The sequence below is a fragment of the Anser anser genome, assembly GCF_964211835.1.
Source record: "Anser anser genome assembly, contig: HAP1_SCAFFOLD_176, whole genome shotgun sequence".
Taxonomy (NCBI): Eukaryota; Metazoa; Chordata; class Aves; order Anseriformes; family Anatidae; genus Anser; species Anser anser.
In genome coordinates this window covers 1-15,487 of record NW_028153882.1, presented here as the reverse complement: position 1 = coordinate 15,487, position 15,487 = coordinate 1, and positions in this window count along the sequence as shown.

Sequence of the window (15,487 nt, the reverse complement as noted above, 5' to 3'; positions counted from 1 at the left end):
GCTTTCCTTTGTCTTGCTTCGCTTCGTATTCCTGGCACCTCTTGGTTTTACTTTCTCTGCTCTGCTTTGCTTTTCCTACCCCTGCTCTGCTTTGCCTCGCCTCAAACTGCTTTCTTTACTTTGCTCTACGTTTCCTGGCACTGCTGGGACTTTCCTTGTACGAGTTTGCACCGCTTTGCTTTGCCTTGCTCTGCGTTGCCTTTCCTGGCCATGCTTTTTCAGGCCATGCTTTCCTTTGTTTTGCTTCGCTTTGTATTCCTGCCACGGCTTTGCTTTACCTTCTCTGCTGTGCTTTGCTTTTCCTACCCCTGCTGTGCTTTGCCTCGCCTCAAACTGCTTTCTTTACTTTGCTCTACGTTTCCTGGCACTGCTGGGACTTTCCTTGTACGAGTTCGCACTGCTTTGCTTTGCCTTGCTCTGCGTTGCCTTTCCTGGCCATGCTTTTTCAGGCCATGCTTTCCTTTGTTTTGCTTTGCTTTGTATTCCTGGCACTGCTTTGCTTTTCCTTCTCTACGTTGCTTTCTTTTCCTAACCCTGCTGTGCTTTGCCTTGCCTCCTCAAACTGCTTTCTTTCTTTTGCTCTACATTTCCTGGCACTGCTTTGCTTTTCCTTGTGCTACTTTCCTTTCCTTTGCTCTGCCTTGCACCGCTTTGCCTTTCCTGGACACGCTTTACTTTGCTTTTCCTGGCCCTGCTTTGCTTGTTGTCTTTTTTGCCTTTTTTTTTTTTTTTTTTTTTTTTTTTTACTTTAGATACATATTCATTGCATTGCTTTGTTTTATTTTTGGACCTTTTGGCTTTGGTTTTCCTCGCTGCGCTTTGCTTTTCCTGGCCATGCTTTTTCAGGCCACGCTTTCCTTTGTCTTGCTCTGCTTTTATTCCTGGCACCTCTTGGTTTTACTTTCTCTGCTCTGCTCTGCTTTTCCTACGCCTGCAGTGCTTTGCCTTGCCTCAAACTGCTTTCCTTACTTCGCTCTACGTTTCCTGGCAATGCTGGGACTTTCCTTGTACGAGTTTGCACTGCTTCGCTTTGCCTTGCTCTGCTTTGCCTTTCCTGGCCACGCTTTTTCAGGCCACGCTTTCCTTTGTCTTGCTCTGCTTTGTATTCCTGGCACCTCTTGGTTTTACTTTCTCTGCTCTGCTTTGCTTTTCCTACACCTGCTGTGCTTTGCCTCGCCTCCAACTGCTTTCTTTACTTTGCTCTACGTTTCCTGGCACTGCTGGGACTTTCCTTGTACAAGCTTGCACTGCTTCGCTTTGCCTTGCTCTGCGTTGCCTTTCCTGACCATGCTTTTTCAGGCCATGCTTTCCCTTGTCTTGCTTCGCTTTGTTTTCCTGCCACGGCTTTGCTTTACCTTCTCTGCTCTGCTTTGCTTTTCCTACCCCTGCTTTGCTTTGCCTCGCCTCAAACTGCTCTCTTTACTCTGCTCTACGTTTCCTGGCACTGCTGGGACTTTCCTTGTACGAGTTTGCACTGCTTTGCTTTGCCTTGCTCGGCTTTCCTCTTCATTTCTCTGCTCTCCTGTGCTGCGCTAGGCTTCCTTTGCAGACCGTCCCGACGATTTTGCCGATGAGGCTATCGTTATATTTCGGAACGCATAAACCCTCAGACACACAGCTGGGCCTCCCCGCAGCCCGGACACTGTCCCCTCGCAACTCGAGGGTGGGGGCAGCAGGCCCGGCCACCCGACATGGTCAGTTCTGTGGCCCCAGCCGTGTGGCCTGCCGCTAGGCGGGCCCCACTGCTATTCGTCTGGGGACGGCGTTGGGTGAGGTTTTCAACGACGGTAAGTAACTACATGATTCCCACAACTACATTGGATGGAAGGCAACAATAAATAAATAAATAAATAAATAAATAAATAAAGATAAAACCAGGTAAAGCAAGACATGGTTCTTGCCCACTGTCACGGCGGACTAAGAGGTGTCAGGGAGGCCGGGGAGCGGGCGAGCAGGGTACAGCCACCGTCCGAGTCTGGCCGCCAGCTCTACCCGGCATGAGGGCCCTGCGGTCTTTGCCCCGCAGACACTGGGAACCGGCAGGAGGGCTGGCCGCCAGCTCCTTACATGTGCTTCGCTTCTCTTTCTTTTTCCTTGCTCTGCTTTGCTTTGCTCTGCTCTGCTCTTCCGGGCACACTTTTGCTTTTCCTTCTCTACTTTCCTCCGCTGTTCCTGCCCCTGCTTTGCTTTGCTTTGCCTCAGATTGCTTTGCTTTGCTTTGTTTGCTTTGTCTTTCCTGGCAATGTTATGCTTTTCCTCGTGCTACTTCGCTTTGCTTTGCTTTGCTTTGCCTTGCTCTAGTTTGCCTCCACGGGCCATGTTTTCTTTTGCTTTTTCAGGCCACGCTTTCCTTTGTTTTGCTTTGCTTTGTATTCCTGCCACGGCTTTGCTTTACCTTCTCTGCTCTGCTTTGCTTTTCCTACCCCTGCTGTGCTTTGCCTTGCCTCAAACTGCTTTCGTTAGTTTGCTCTACCTTTCCTGGCACTGCTGGGACTTTCCTTGTACGAGTTTGCACTGCTTTGCTTTGCCTTGCTCTGCTTTGCCTTTCCTGGCCATGCTTTTTCAGGCCACGCTTTCCTTTGTTTTCCTTTGCTTCGTATTCCTGGCACCTCTTGGTTTTACCTTCTCTTCTCTGCTTTGCTTTTCCTACCCCTGCTGTGCTTTGCCTCGCCTCAAACTGCTTTCTTTACTTTGCTCTACCTTTCCTGGCACTGCTGGGACTTTCCTTGTACGAGTTTGCACTGCTTTGCTTTGCCTTGCTCTGCGTTGCCTTTCCTGGCCATGCTTTTTCAGGCCATGCTTTCCTTTGTTTTCCTTTGCTTCGTATTCCTGGCGCCTCTTGGTCTTACCTTCTCTGCTCTGCTTTGCTTTTCCTACCCCTGCTGTGCTTTGCCTCGCCTCAAACTGCTTTCTTTACTTTGCTCTACCTTTCCTGGCACTGCTGGGACTTTCCTTGTACGAGTTTGCACTGCTTTGCTTTGCCTTGCTCTGCTTTGCCTCCACTGGCCGTGTTTTCTTTTGCTTTTTCAGGCCACGCTTTCCTTTGTCTTGCTTCGCTTCGCTTTGTATTCCTGGCACCTCTAGGTTTTACTTTCTCTGCTCTGCTTTGCCTTGCCTCCAACTGCTTTCGTTACTTTGCTCTACCTTTCCTGGCCCTGCTGGGACTTTCCTTGTACGAGTTTGCACTGCTTTGCTTTGCCTTGCTCTGCTTTGCCTTTCCTGTCCGTGCTTTTTCAGGCCACGCTTTCCTTTGTTTTGCTTTGCTTTTTATTCCAGGCACCTCTTGGTTTTACTTTCTCTGCTCTGCTCTGTTTTTCCTACCCCTGCTGTGCTTTGCCTTGCCTCCTCAAACTGCTTTCTTTCTTTTGCTCTACATTTCCTGGCCCTGCTTTGCTTTTCCTTGTGCTACTTTCCTTTGCTTTGCTCTGCCTTGCACCGCTTTGCCTTTCCTGGACACGCTTTTCTTTGCTTTTCCTGGCCCTGCTTTGCTTGGTCTTTTTTTTGCGTTTTTTTGTTTTGTTTGTTTGTTTGTTTGTTTGTTTTATTTTAGTATAGATACATTTTCATTGCATTGCTTTGTTTTATTTTTGGACCTTTTTGCTTTGGTTTTCCTGGCCACGCTTTGCTTTTCCTGGCCATGCTTTTTCAGGCCATGCTTTCCTTTGTTTTGCTTTGCTTCGTATTCCTGCCACGACTTTGCTTTACCTTCTCTGCTCTGCTTTGCTTTTCCTACCCCTGTTGTGCTTTGTCTCGCCTCAAACTGCTTTCTTTACTTTGCTCTACGTTTCCTGGCACTGCTGGGACTTTCCTTGTACGAGTTTGCATTGCTTTGCTTTGCCTTGCTCTGCGTTGCCTTTCCTGGCCATGCTTTTTCGGGCCACGCTTTCCTTTGTTTTGCTTTGCTTCGTATTCCTGGCACCTCTTGGTTTTACTTTCTCTGCTCTGCTCTGCTTGTCCTACCCCTGCTGTGCTTTGCCTTGCCTCAAACTGCTTTCGTTACTTTGCTCTACGGTTCCTGGCACTGCTGGGACTTTCCTTGTACAAGTTTGCACTGCTTTGCTTTGCCTTGCTCGGCTTTCCTCTTCATTGCTCTGCTCTCCTGTGCTGCGCTAGGCTTCCTTTGCAGACTGTCCCGACGATTTTGCCAATGAGGCGATCGGGTATATTTAGGAACGCATAAACCCTCAGACACACAGCTGGGCCTCCCCGCAGCCCGGACACTGTCCCCTCGCAACTCGAGGGTGGGGGCAGCAGGCCCGGCCACCCGACATGGTCAGTTCTGTGGCCCCAGCCGTGTGGCCCGCCGCTAGGCGGTCCCCACTGCTCCCCGTCTGGGGACGGTGTTGGGTGAGGTTTTGAACGACGATCAGTAAATACATGATTCCCACAACTACATTGGATGGAAGGCAACAATCAATAAATAAATAAATAAATGCAGGGGGGGAAAAAAAAAAAAAAAAAAATCAGGTAAAGCAAGACATGGTTCTTGCCCGCTGTCACGGCGGACTATGAGGTGTCAGGGAGGCCGGGGAGCGGGCGAGCAGGGTACAGCCACCGTCCGAGTCTGGCCGCCAGCTCTACCCGGCATGAGGGCCCTGCGGTCTTTGCCCCGCAGACACTGGGAACCGGCAGGAGGGCTGGCCGCCAGCTCCTTACATTTGCTTCGCTTCTCTTTCTTTTTCCTTGCTCTGCTTTGCTTTGCTCTGCTCTTCCGGGCACACTTTTGCTTTTCCTTCTCTCCTTTCCTCTGCTGTTCCTGCCCCTGCTTTGCTTTGCTTTGCCTCAGATTGCTTTGCTTTGGTTCGTTTGCTTTGTCTTTCCTGGCAATGCTTTGCTTTTCCTCGTGCTACTTTGCTTCGCTTTCCTTTGCCTTGCTCTGCTTTTCTGGCCGTGCTTTGTTTGGTTTTGCTTTACTTTGCCTTCCCTCTTTGACACTGTTTTAGTTTTCCTCGTGCTGCCTTGCTTTCCCTTTCTCTGCTTTGCCTTCCCTGCGCATGCTTTCTTTTGCTTTTTCAGGCCACGCTTTCCTTTGTTTAGCTTTGCTTTGTATTCCTGGCACTGCTTCTCTTTTCCTTCTCTACGTTGCTTTGTTTTCCTACCCCCGCTGTGCTTCGCCTTGCCTCAATTTCTTTCTTTCCTTTGCTCTACCTTTCCTGGCCCTGCTTTGTTTTTGCTTGTGCTACTTTGCTCTGCTTTGCTTTGCCTTACTGTCATTTGCCTTTCCTGGCCATGCTTTGCTTTGCTTTTCTTACCCCTGCTTTTCTTTCCTTTTCTGGCCCTGCTTTCTTTTACTTTGCTTCACTTTGCCTTGAATTCCAGACAGTGCTTTGCTTTGTCTTGTGCTGCTTTGCTTTGTTTTGCATTGCTGTGCTTTGCATTCCCTGGCCCTCATTTTTGTTTTTCTTCCCCCTCCCCCCCCCCCCAACCCCCCCCCCACCGCCCCCCCCCCCCCGCCATGCTTTCCTTTGTTTTGCTTTGCTTTGTGTTCCTGGCTCTGCTATGCATTTCTTTGTGCTGTTTTGCTCTGCTTTGCTTTGCCTTGCTCTGCTTTGCCTTTCCTGGCCATGCTTTGCTTTGCTTTTTCTGGCCCTACTTTGCTTTGGTTGTTTTGTTTGTTCGGTTGTTTTTTTTTTACCCTTTTTCCTTTGTTTTTTTCTGGCCGTGCTTTGCTTTTCCTTATGCCACTTTCTTTTCCCTAGCGGGGCTTTGCTTTGCCTTGCTCTGCTTTCCTCCGCATTGCTCTGCTCTGCTCTGCTTTGCTGCTCTAGGCTTCTTTTGCAGACCGTCCCACCGATTTTGCCGACGAGTCGATCGGTGTATTTAGAAACACGTAAACCCTCAGACGCACACCTTGACCTCCCCCCACCTTGGCGACTGTCCCCTCGGAACTGGCGGACGAGGGGACAGGGATCTGGCCACCGGGCCGGGTCTATTCTGTGGCCCCCGCTGTCCGGCAAGCCGCCAGGTGGGCCCCGTTGCTATTCGTCTCGGGAGGGTGGGGGTTGCGAACGACGCTAAGTAACTACGTGATTCCTAAAAGTAAAGGGGGAAACAGACAACGATTATTATTATTATTACTACTACTGTTTTTATTATGTTTTCGTTATATATATATTTACTCTAATTTAGTACTTTCTTTTGTAATAACTCTTAAGTAGTATATATAATATTATATATCTATGGATCGTTTATGTAACGATAAAAAGCTAAAGCAAACCGGCCGGGCAGCCAGCCACACCGAGTCGCACAGGTGGCGAGCTGCTCGTGACCGAGCGGGAGCCTCTTATGTCAGAGCGGCCGGCGGCCGGAAGCAACCGGGGGCCGCTGCCACACCCTCGCCTTCTTGAACGCCCGCCTCCCCGTAACCCGGCAACGGGCCCCTCCCTATTCGTCTGGGGCGGGTGGGGGGTGCGATTTCGAAGGACACTAAGGAACTACACGTTTCGTATTCACAGCACTGTTTTTCTTTGCTTTGCTTTTCCTGGCCCTGCTTTGCTTTGCTTTGCATTCGTGGCACCGCTTTGTTTTTCCCGGCCCTGTTTTGCTTTGTTTTTACTGACCCCGATTCGTTTTGCTTTTCCTGGCCCTGCTTGACTTTTCTTTGCCCGATAAGGCTTTCTTTTTCCTCGCAGGGTTTGCTTTGCTTTGCCTTGCTCTGCTTTGCCTTCCCTGGCCCTGCTACGTTTTGCTTCTTCCGGCCACGCTTTCCTTTGCTTAGCTTTGCTTCGTATTCCTGGCGCAGCTTTGCTTTTTCTTCTCTGCTTTGCTTTGCTTCTCCTACCCCTGCTGTGCTTCGCCTCGCCTCAAAGTCCTTTGCTTTGCCTTTCCTGGCCCTGCTTTGCTTTTCCTTGTGCTACTTTGCTCTGCTCTGCTTTGCCTTACTGTCATTTGCCTTTCCTGGCCATGCTTTGCTTTGCTTTTCTTACCCCTGCTTTTCTTTCCTTTTCTGGCCCTGCTTTCTTTTACTTTGCTTCACTTTGCCTTGAATTCCTGACAGTGCTTTGCTTTGTCTTGTGCTGCTTTGCTTTGTTTTGCATTGCTGTGCTTTGCATTCCCTGGCCCTCGTTTTTTTTTTTTTTCTTTCTTCGCTCCCCCCCCCCACCTCCCCCCGTCCCCCCCCCCCCCCCTCCCCCCCCCCCCGACCATGCCTTCCTTTGTTTTGCTTTGCTTTGTGTTCCTGGCTCTGCTATGCATTTCTTTGTGCTGCTTTGCTCTGCTTTGCTTTGCCTTGCTCTGCATTCCCTGGCCCTCATTTTTTTTTTTTTTCTCCCCCCCCACCCCGGCCATGCCTTCCTTTGTTTGCTTTGCTTTGTGTTCCTGGCTCTGCTATGTATTTCTTTGTGCTGCTTTGCTCTGCTTTGCCTTTCCTGGCCATGCTTTGCTTTGCTTTTTCTGGCCCTACTTTGTTTTGTTTTTTGTTTTTTTTTTTGTTTGTTTGTTTGTTTGTTTTTTACCCTTTTTCCTTTGTTTTTTCTGGCCGTGCTTTGCTTTTCCTTATGCCACTTTCTTTTCCCTAGCGGGGCTTTGCTTTGCCTTGCTCTGCTTTCCTCCGCATTGCTCTGCTCTGCTCTGCTTTGCTGCTCTAGGCTCCTTTTGCAGACCGTCCCACCGATTTTGCCGACGAGTCGATCGGTGTATTTAGAAACACGTAAACCCTCAGACGCACACCTTGACCTCCCCCCACCTCGGCGACTGTCCCCTCGGAACTGGCGGACGAGGGGACAGGGATCTGGCCACCGGGCCGGGTCTATTCTGTGGCCCCCGCTGTCCGGCGAGCCGCCAGGTGGGCCCCGTTGCTATTCGTCTGGGGAGGGTGGGGGTTGCGAACGACGCTAAGTAACTACGTGATTCCTAAAAGTAAAGGGGGAAACAGACAACGATTATTATTATTATTACTACTACTGTTTTTATTATGTTTTCGTTATATATATATTTACTCTTATTTAGTACTTTCTTTTGTAATAACTCTTAAGTAGTATATATAATATTATATATCTATGGATCGTTTATGTAACGATAAAAAGCTAAAGCAAACCGGCCGGGCAGCCAGCCACACCGAGTCGCACAGGTGGCGAGCTGCTCGTGACCGAGCGGGAGCCTCTTATGTCAGAGCGGCCGGCGGCCGGAAGCAACCGGGGGCCGCTGCCACACCCTCGCCTTCTTGAACGCCCGCCTCCCCGTAACCCGGCAACGGGCCCCTCCCTATTCGTCTGGGGCGGGTGGGGGGTGCGATTTCGAAGGACACTAAGGAACTACACGTTTCGTATTCACAGCACTGTTTTTCTTTGCTTTGCTTTTCCTGGCCCTGCTTTGCTTTGCTTTGCATTCGTGGCACCGCTTTGTTTTTCCCGGCCCTGTTTTGCTTTGTTTTTACTGACCCCGATTCCTTTTGCTTTTCCTGGCCCTGCTTGACTTTTCTTTGCCCGATAAGGCTTTCTTTTTCCTCGCAGGGTTTGCTTTGCTTTGCCTTGCTCTGCTTTGCCTTCCCTGGCCCTGCTACGTTTTGCTTCTTCCGGCCACGCTTTCCTTTGCTTAGCTTTGCTTCGTATTCCTAGCGCCGCTTTGCTTTTTCTTCTCTGCTTTGCTTTGCTTCTCCTACCCCTGCTGTGCTTCGCCTCGCCTCAAAGTCCTTTGCTTTGCCTTTCCTGGCCCTGCTTTGCTTTTCCTCGTGCTACTTTGCTTTGCCTTGGTCTGCTTTGCTTTTCCTCGTGCTACTTTGCTTTGCCTTGGTCTGCTTTGCTTTTCCTTGCCGTGCTTTGTTTTGTTTTGCTCTGCTTTATATTCACCGCATCGCCTTGCTTTCCTTGGCCCTGCATTTTTTTTTTTTTTTTTCTCTGTCCCTCTTTGTTTAGCTTTCCCTGGACCTGCTTTGCTTTGCTTTGCGTTCGGGGCACCTCTTTGCTTTTCCTGGACCTCCTTTGCTTGGGTTTTTCTCGCCCTTCTTTGTTTTGCTTTTCCCGGCCCTGCCTTGCTTTGTTTGGCTTTATTTCGTATTCATGACGCCGCTTTTCTTTTCCTGGACCTCCTTTGCTTGGGTTTTTCTCGCCCTTCTTTGTTTTGATTTCCTGGCCCTGCTTTGCTTTGTTTTTACTGACCCCGATTCCTTTTGCTTTTCCTGGCCCTGCTTGACTTTTCTTTGCCCGATAAGGCTTTCTTTTTCCTCGCAGGGTTTGCTTTGCTTTGCCTTGCTCTGCTTTGCCTTCCCTGGCCCTGCTACGTTTTGCTTCTTCCGGCCACGCTTTCCTTTGCTTAGCTTTGCTTCGTATTCCTGGCGCTGCTTTGCTTTTTCTTCTCTGCTTTGCTTTGCTTCTCCTACCCCTGCTGTGCTTCGCCTCGCCTCAAAGTCCTTTGCTTTGCCTTTCCTGGCCCTGCTTTGCTTTTCCTTGTGCTACTTTGCTCTGCTTTGCTTTGCCTTACTGTCATTTGCCTTTCCTGGCCATGCTTTGCTTTGCTTTTCTTACCCCTGCTTTTCTTTCCTTTTCTGGCCCTGCTTTGTTTTACTTTGCTTCACTTTGCCTTGAATTCCAGACAGTGCTTTGCTTTGTCTTGTGCTGCTTTGCTTTGTTTCGCATTGCTGTGCTTTGCATTCCCTGGCCCTGTTTTTTTTTTTCCTTTCTTCGCCCCCCCCCCCCCCCCCCCCCCCCCCCCCCCGGCCATGCCTTCCTTTGTTTTGCTTTGCTTTGTGTTCCTGGCTCTGCTATGCATTTCTTTGTGCTGCTTTGCTCTGCTTTGCTTTGCCTTGCTCTGCATTCCCTGGCCCTCATTTTTTTTTTTTCTCCCCCCCCCACCCCGGCCATGCCTTCCTTTGTTTTCCTTTGCTTTGTGTTCCTGGCTCTGCTATGTATTTCTTTGTGCTGCTTTGCTCTGCTTTGCCTTTCCTGGCCATGCTTTGCTTTGCTTTTTCTGGCCCTACTTTGCTTTGGTTTTTTTTGTTTGTTTGTTTGTTTTTTGTTTTTTTTTTTTTGTGTTTTTTTTTTTTTTTACCCTTTTTCCTTTGTTTTTTTCTGGCCGTGCTTTGCTTTTCCTTATGCCACTTTCTTATCCCTAGCGGGGCTTTGCTTTGCCTTGCTCTGCTTTCCTCCGCATTGCTCTGCTCTGCTCTGCTTTGCTGCTCTAGGCTCCTTTTGCAGACCGTCCCACCGATTTTGCCGACGAGTCGATCGGTGTATTTAGAAACACGTAAACCCTCAGACGCACACCTTGACCTCCCCCCACCTCGGCGACTGTCCCCTCAGAACTGGCGGACGAGGGGACAGGGATCTGGCCACCGGGCCGGGTCTATTCTGTGGCCCCCGCTGTCCGGCGAGCCGCCAGGTGGGCCCCGTTGCTATTCGTCTGGGGAGGGTGGGGGTTGCGAACGACGCTAAGTAACTACGTGATTCCTAAAAGTAAAGGGGGAAACTGACAACGATGATTATTATTATTGCTACTACTCTTTTTATTATGTTTTCGTTATATATATATTTACTCTTATTTAGTACTTTCTTTTGTAATAACTTTTAAGTAGTATATGTAATATTAAATATCTATCGATCGTTTATGTAACGATAAAAAGCTAAAGCAAACCGGCCGGGCAGCCAGCCACACCGAGTCGCACAGGTGGCGAGCTGCTCGTGACCGAGCGGGAGCCTCTTATGTCAGAGCGGCCGGCGGCCGGAAGCAACCGGGGGCCGCTGCCACACCCTCGCCTTCTCGAACGCCCGCCTCCCTGTTACCCGGCAACGGGCCCCTCCCTATTCGTCTGGGGCGGGTGGGGGGTGCGATTTCGGACGACACTAAGGAACTACACGTTTCGTATTCACAGCGCTGTTTTTCTTTGCTTTGCTTTTCCTGGCCCTGCTTTGCTTTGCTTTGCATTCGTGGCACCGCTTTGTTTTTCCCGGCCCTGTTTTGCTTTGTTTTTACTGACCCCGATTCGTTTTGCTTTTCCTGGCCCTGCTTGACTTTTCTTTGCCCGATAAGGCTTTCTTTTTCCTTGCAGGGTTTGCTTTGCTTTGCCTTGCTCTGCTTTGCCTTCCCTGGCCCTGCTACGTTTTGCTTCTTCCGGCCACGCTTTCCTTTGCTTAGCTTTGCTTCGTATTCCTGGCGCAGCTTTGCTTTTTCTTCTCTGCTTTGCTTTGCTTCTCCTACCCCTGCTGTGCTTCGCCTCGCCTCAAAGTCCTTTGCTTTGCCTTTCCTGGCCCTGCTTTGCTTTTCCTTGTGCTACTTTGCTCTGCTTTGCTTTGCCTTACTGTCATTTGCCTTTCCTGGCCATGCTTTGCTTTGCTTTTCTTACCCCTGCTTTTCTTTCCTTTTCTGGCCCTGCTTTGTTTTACTTTGCTTCACTTTGCCTTGAATTCCAGACAGTGCTTTGCTTTGTCTTGTGCTGCTTTGCTTTGTTTCGCATTGCTGTGCTTTGCATTCCCTGGCCCTCTTTTTTTTTTTTCTTTCTTCGCCCCCCCCCCCTTCTCCCCCCGCCCCCCCCCCCCCCCCGGCCATGCCTTCCTTTGTTTTGCTTTGCTTTGTGTTCCTGGCTCTGCTATGCATTTCTTTGTGCTGCTTTGCTCTGCTTTGCTTTGCCTTGCTCTGCATTCCCTGGCCCTCATTTTTTTTTTTTTTTCTCCCCCCCCCACCCCGGCCATGCCTTCCTTTGTTTGCTTTGCTTTGTGTTCCTGGCTCTGCTATGTATTTCTTTGTGCTGCTTTGCTCTGCTTTGCCTTTCCTGGCCATGCTTTGCTTTGCTTTTTCTGGCCCTACTTTGCTTTGTTTTTTTTGTTTGTTTGTTTGTTTTTTGCTTTTTGGTTTTTTTTTTTTACCCTTTTTCCTTTGTTTTTTCTGGCCGTGCTTTGCTTTTCCTTATGCCACTTTCTTTTCCCTAGCGGGGCTTTGCTTTGCCTTGCTCTGCTTTCCTCCGCATTGCTCTGCTCTGCTCTGCTTTGCTGCTCTAGGCTTCTTTTGCAGACCGTCCCACCGATTTTGCCGACGAGTCGATCGGTGTATTTAGAAACACGTAAACCCTCAGACGCACACCTTGACCTCCCCCCACCTCGGCGACTGTCCCCTCGGAACTGGCGGACGAGGGGACAGGGATCTGGCCACCGGGCCGGGTCTATTCTGTGGCCCCCGCTGTCCGGCGAGCCGCCAGGTGGGCCCCGTTGCTATTCGTCTGGGGAGGGTGGGGGTTGCGAACGACGCTAAGTAACTACTCGATTCGTAAAAGTAAAGGGGGAAACTGACAACGATTATTATTACTACTACTCTTTTTATTATGTTTTCGTTATATATATATTTACTCTTATTTAGTACTTTCTTTTGTAATAACTTTTAAGTAGTATACGTAATATTAAATATCTATCGATCGTTTATATAACGATAAAAAGCTAAAGCAAACCGGCCGGGCAGCCAGCCACACCGAGTCGCACAGGTGGCGAGCTGCTCGTGACCGAGCGGGAGCCTCTTATGTCAGAGCGGCCGGCGGCCGGAAGCAACCGGGGGCCGCTGCCACACCCTCGCCTTCTTGAACGCCCGCCTCCCCGTTACCCGGCAATGGGCCCCTCCCTATTCGTCTGGGGCGGGTGGGGGGTGCGATTTCGGACGACACTAAGGAACTACACGTTTCGTATTCACAGCACTGTTTTTCTTTGCTTTGCTTTTCCTGGCCCTGCTTTGCTTTGCTTTGCATTCGTGGCACCGCTTTGTTTTTCCCGGCCCTGTTTTGCTTTGTTTTTACTGACCCCGATTCCTTTTGCTTTTCCTGGCCCTGCCTGACTTTTCTTTGCCCGATAAGGCTTTCTTTTTCCTCGCAGGGTTTGCTTTGCTTTGCCTTGCTCTGCTTTGCCTTCCCTGGCCCTGCTACGTTTTGCTTCTTCCGGCCACGCTTTCCTTTGCTTAGCTTTGCTTCGTATTCCTGGCGCCGCTTTGCTTTTTCTTCTCTGCTTTGCTTTGCTTCTCCTACCCCTGCTGTGCTTCGCCTCGCCTCAAAGTCCTTTGCTTTGCCTTTCCTGGCCCTGCTTTGCTTTTCCTCACGCTACTTTGCTTTGCCTTGTTCTGCTTTGCTTTTCCTTGCCGTGCTTTGTTTTGTTTTGCTCTGCTTTGTATTCACCGCATCGCCTTGCTTTCCTTGGTCCTGCATTTTTTTTTTTTTTTTTTCTCTGTCCCTCTTTGTTTAGCTTTCCCTGGACCTGCTTTGCTTTGCTTTGCGTTCGCGGCACCTCTTTGCTTTTCGCGGACCTCCTTTGCTTGGGTTTTTCTCGCCCTTCTTTGTTTTGCTTTTCCCGGCCCTGCCTTGCTTTGTTTGGCTTTATTTCGTATTCATGACGCCGCTTTTCTTTTCCTGGACCTCCTTTGCTTGGGTTTTTCTCGCCCTTCTTTGTTTTGATTTCCTGGCCCTGCTTTGCTTTGTTTTTACTGACCCCGATTCCTTTTGCTTTTCCTGGCCCTGCTTGACTTTTCTTTGCCCGATAAGGCTTTCTTTTTCCTCGCAGGGTTTGCTTTGCTTTGCCTTGCTCTGCTTTGCCTTCCCTGGCCCTGCTACGTTTTGCTTCTTCCGGCCACGCTTTCCTTTGCTTAGCTTTGCTTCGTATTCCTGGCGCTGCTTTGCTTTTTCTTCTCTGCTTTGCTTTGCTTCTCCTACCCCTGCTGTGCTTCGCCTCGCCTCAAAGTCCTTTGCTTTGCCTTTCCTGGCCCTGCTTTGCTTTTCCTTGTGCTACTTTGCTCTGCTTTGCTTTGCCTTACTGTCATTTGCCTTTCCTGGCCATGCTTTGCTTTGCTTTTCTTACCCCTGCTTTTCTTTCCTTTTCTGGCCCTGCTTTGTTTTACTTTGCTTCACTTTGCCTTGAATTCCAGACAGTGCTTTGCTTTGTCTTGTGCTGCTTTGCTTTGTTTCGCATTGCTGTGCTTTGCATTCCCTGGCCCTGTTTTTTTTTTTCCTTTCTTCGCCCCCCCCCCCCCCCCCCCCCCCCCCCCCCGGCCATGCCTTCCTTTGTTTTGCTTTGCTTTGTGTTCCTGGCTCTGCTATGCATTTCTTTGTGCTGCTTTGCTCTGCTTTGCTTTGCCTTGCTCTGCATTCCCTGGCCCTCATTTTTTTTTTTTCTCCCCCCCCCACCCCGGCCATGCCTTCCTTTGTTTTCCTTTGCTTTGTGTTCCTGGCTCTGCTATGTATTTCTTTGTGCTGCTTTGCTCTGCTTTGCCTTTCCTGGCCATGCTTTGCTTTGCTTTTTCTGGCCCTACTTTGCTTTGGTTTTTTTTGTTTGTTTGTTTGTTTTTTGTTTTTTTGTTTGTTTTTTTTTTTTTTTTTACCCTTTTTCCTTTGTTTTTTTCTGGCCGTGCTTTGCTTTTCCTTATGCCACTTTCTTATCCCTAGCGGGGCTTTGCTTTGCCTTGCTCTGCTTTCCTCCGCATTGCTCTGCTCTGCTCTGCTTTGCTGCTCTAGGCTCCTTTTGCAGACCGTCCCACCGATTTTGCCGACGAGTCGATCGGTGTATTTAGAAACACGTAAACCCTCAGACGCACACCTTGACCTCCCCCCACCTCGGCGACTGTCCCCTCAGAACTGGCGGACGAGGGGACAGGGATCTGGCCACCGGGCCGGGTCTATTCTGTGGCCCCCGCTGTCCGGCGAGCCGCCAGGTGGGCCCCGTTGCTATTCGTCTGGGGAGGGTGGGGGTTGCGAACGACGCTAAGTAACTACGTGATTCCTAAAAGTAAAGGGGGAAACTGACAACGATGATTATTATTATTGCTACTACTCTTTTTATTATGTTTTCGTTATATATATATTTACTCTTATTTAGTACTTTCTTTTGTAATAACTTTTAAGTAGTATATGTAATATTAAATATCTATCGATCGTTTATGTAACGATAAAAAGCTAAAGCAAACCGGCCAGGCAGCCAGCCACACCGAGTCGCACAGGTGGCGAGCTGCTCGTGACCGAGCGGGAGCCTCTTATGTCAGAGCGGCCGGCGGCCGGAAGCAACCGGGGGCCGCTGCCACACCCTCGCCTTCTCGAACGCCCGCCTCCCCGTTACCCGGCAACGGGCCCCTCCCTATTCGTCTGGGGCGGGTGGGGGGTGCGATTTCGGACGACACTAAGGAACTACACGTTTCGTATTCACAGCGCTGTTTTTCTTTGCTTTGCTTTTCCTGGCCCTGCTTTGCTTTGCTTTGCATTCGTGGCACCGCTTTGTTTTTCCCGGCCCTGTTTTGCTTTGTTTTTACTGACCCCGATTCCTTTTGCTTTTCCTGGCCCTGCTTGACTTTTCTTTGCCCGATAAGGCTTTCTTTTTCCTTGCAGGGTTTGCTTTGCTTTGCCTTGCTCTGCTTTGCCTTCCCTGGCCCTGCTACGTTTTGCTTCTTCCGGCCACGCTTTCCTTTGCTTAGCTTTGCTTCGTATTCCTGGCGCAGCTTTGCTTTTTCTTCTCTGCTTTGCTTTGCTTCTCCTACCCCTGCTGTGCTTCGCCTCGCCTCAAAGTCCTTTGCTTTGCCTTTCCTGGCCCTGCTTTGCTTT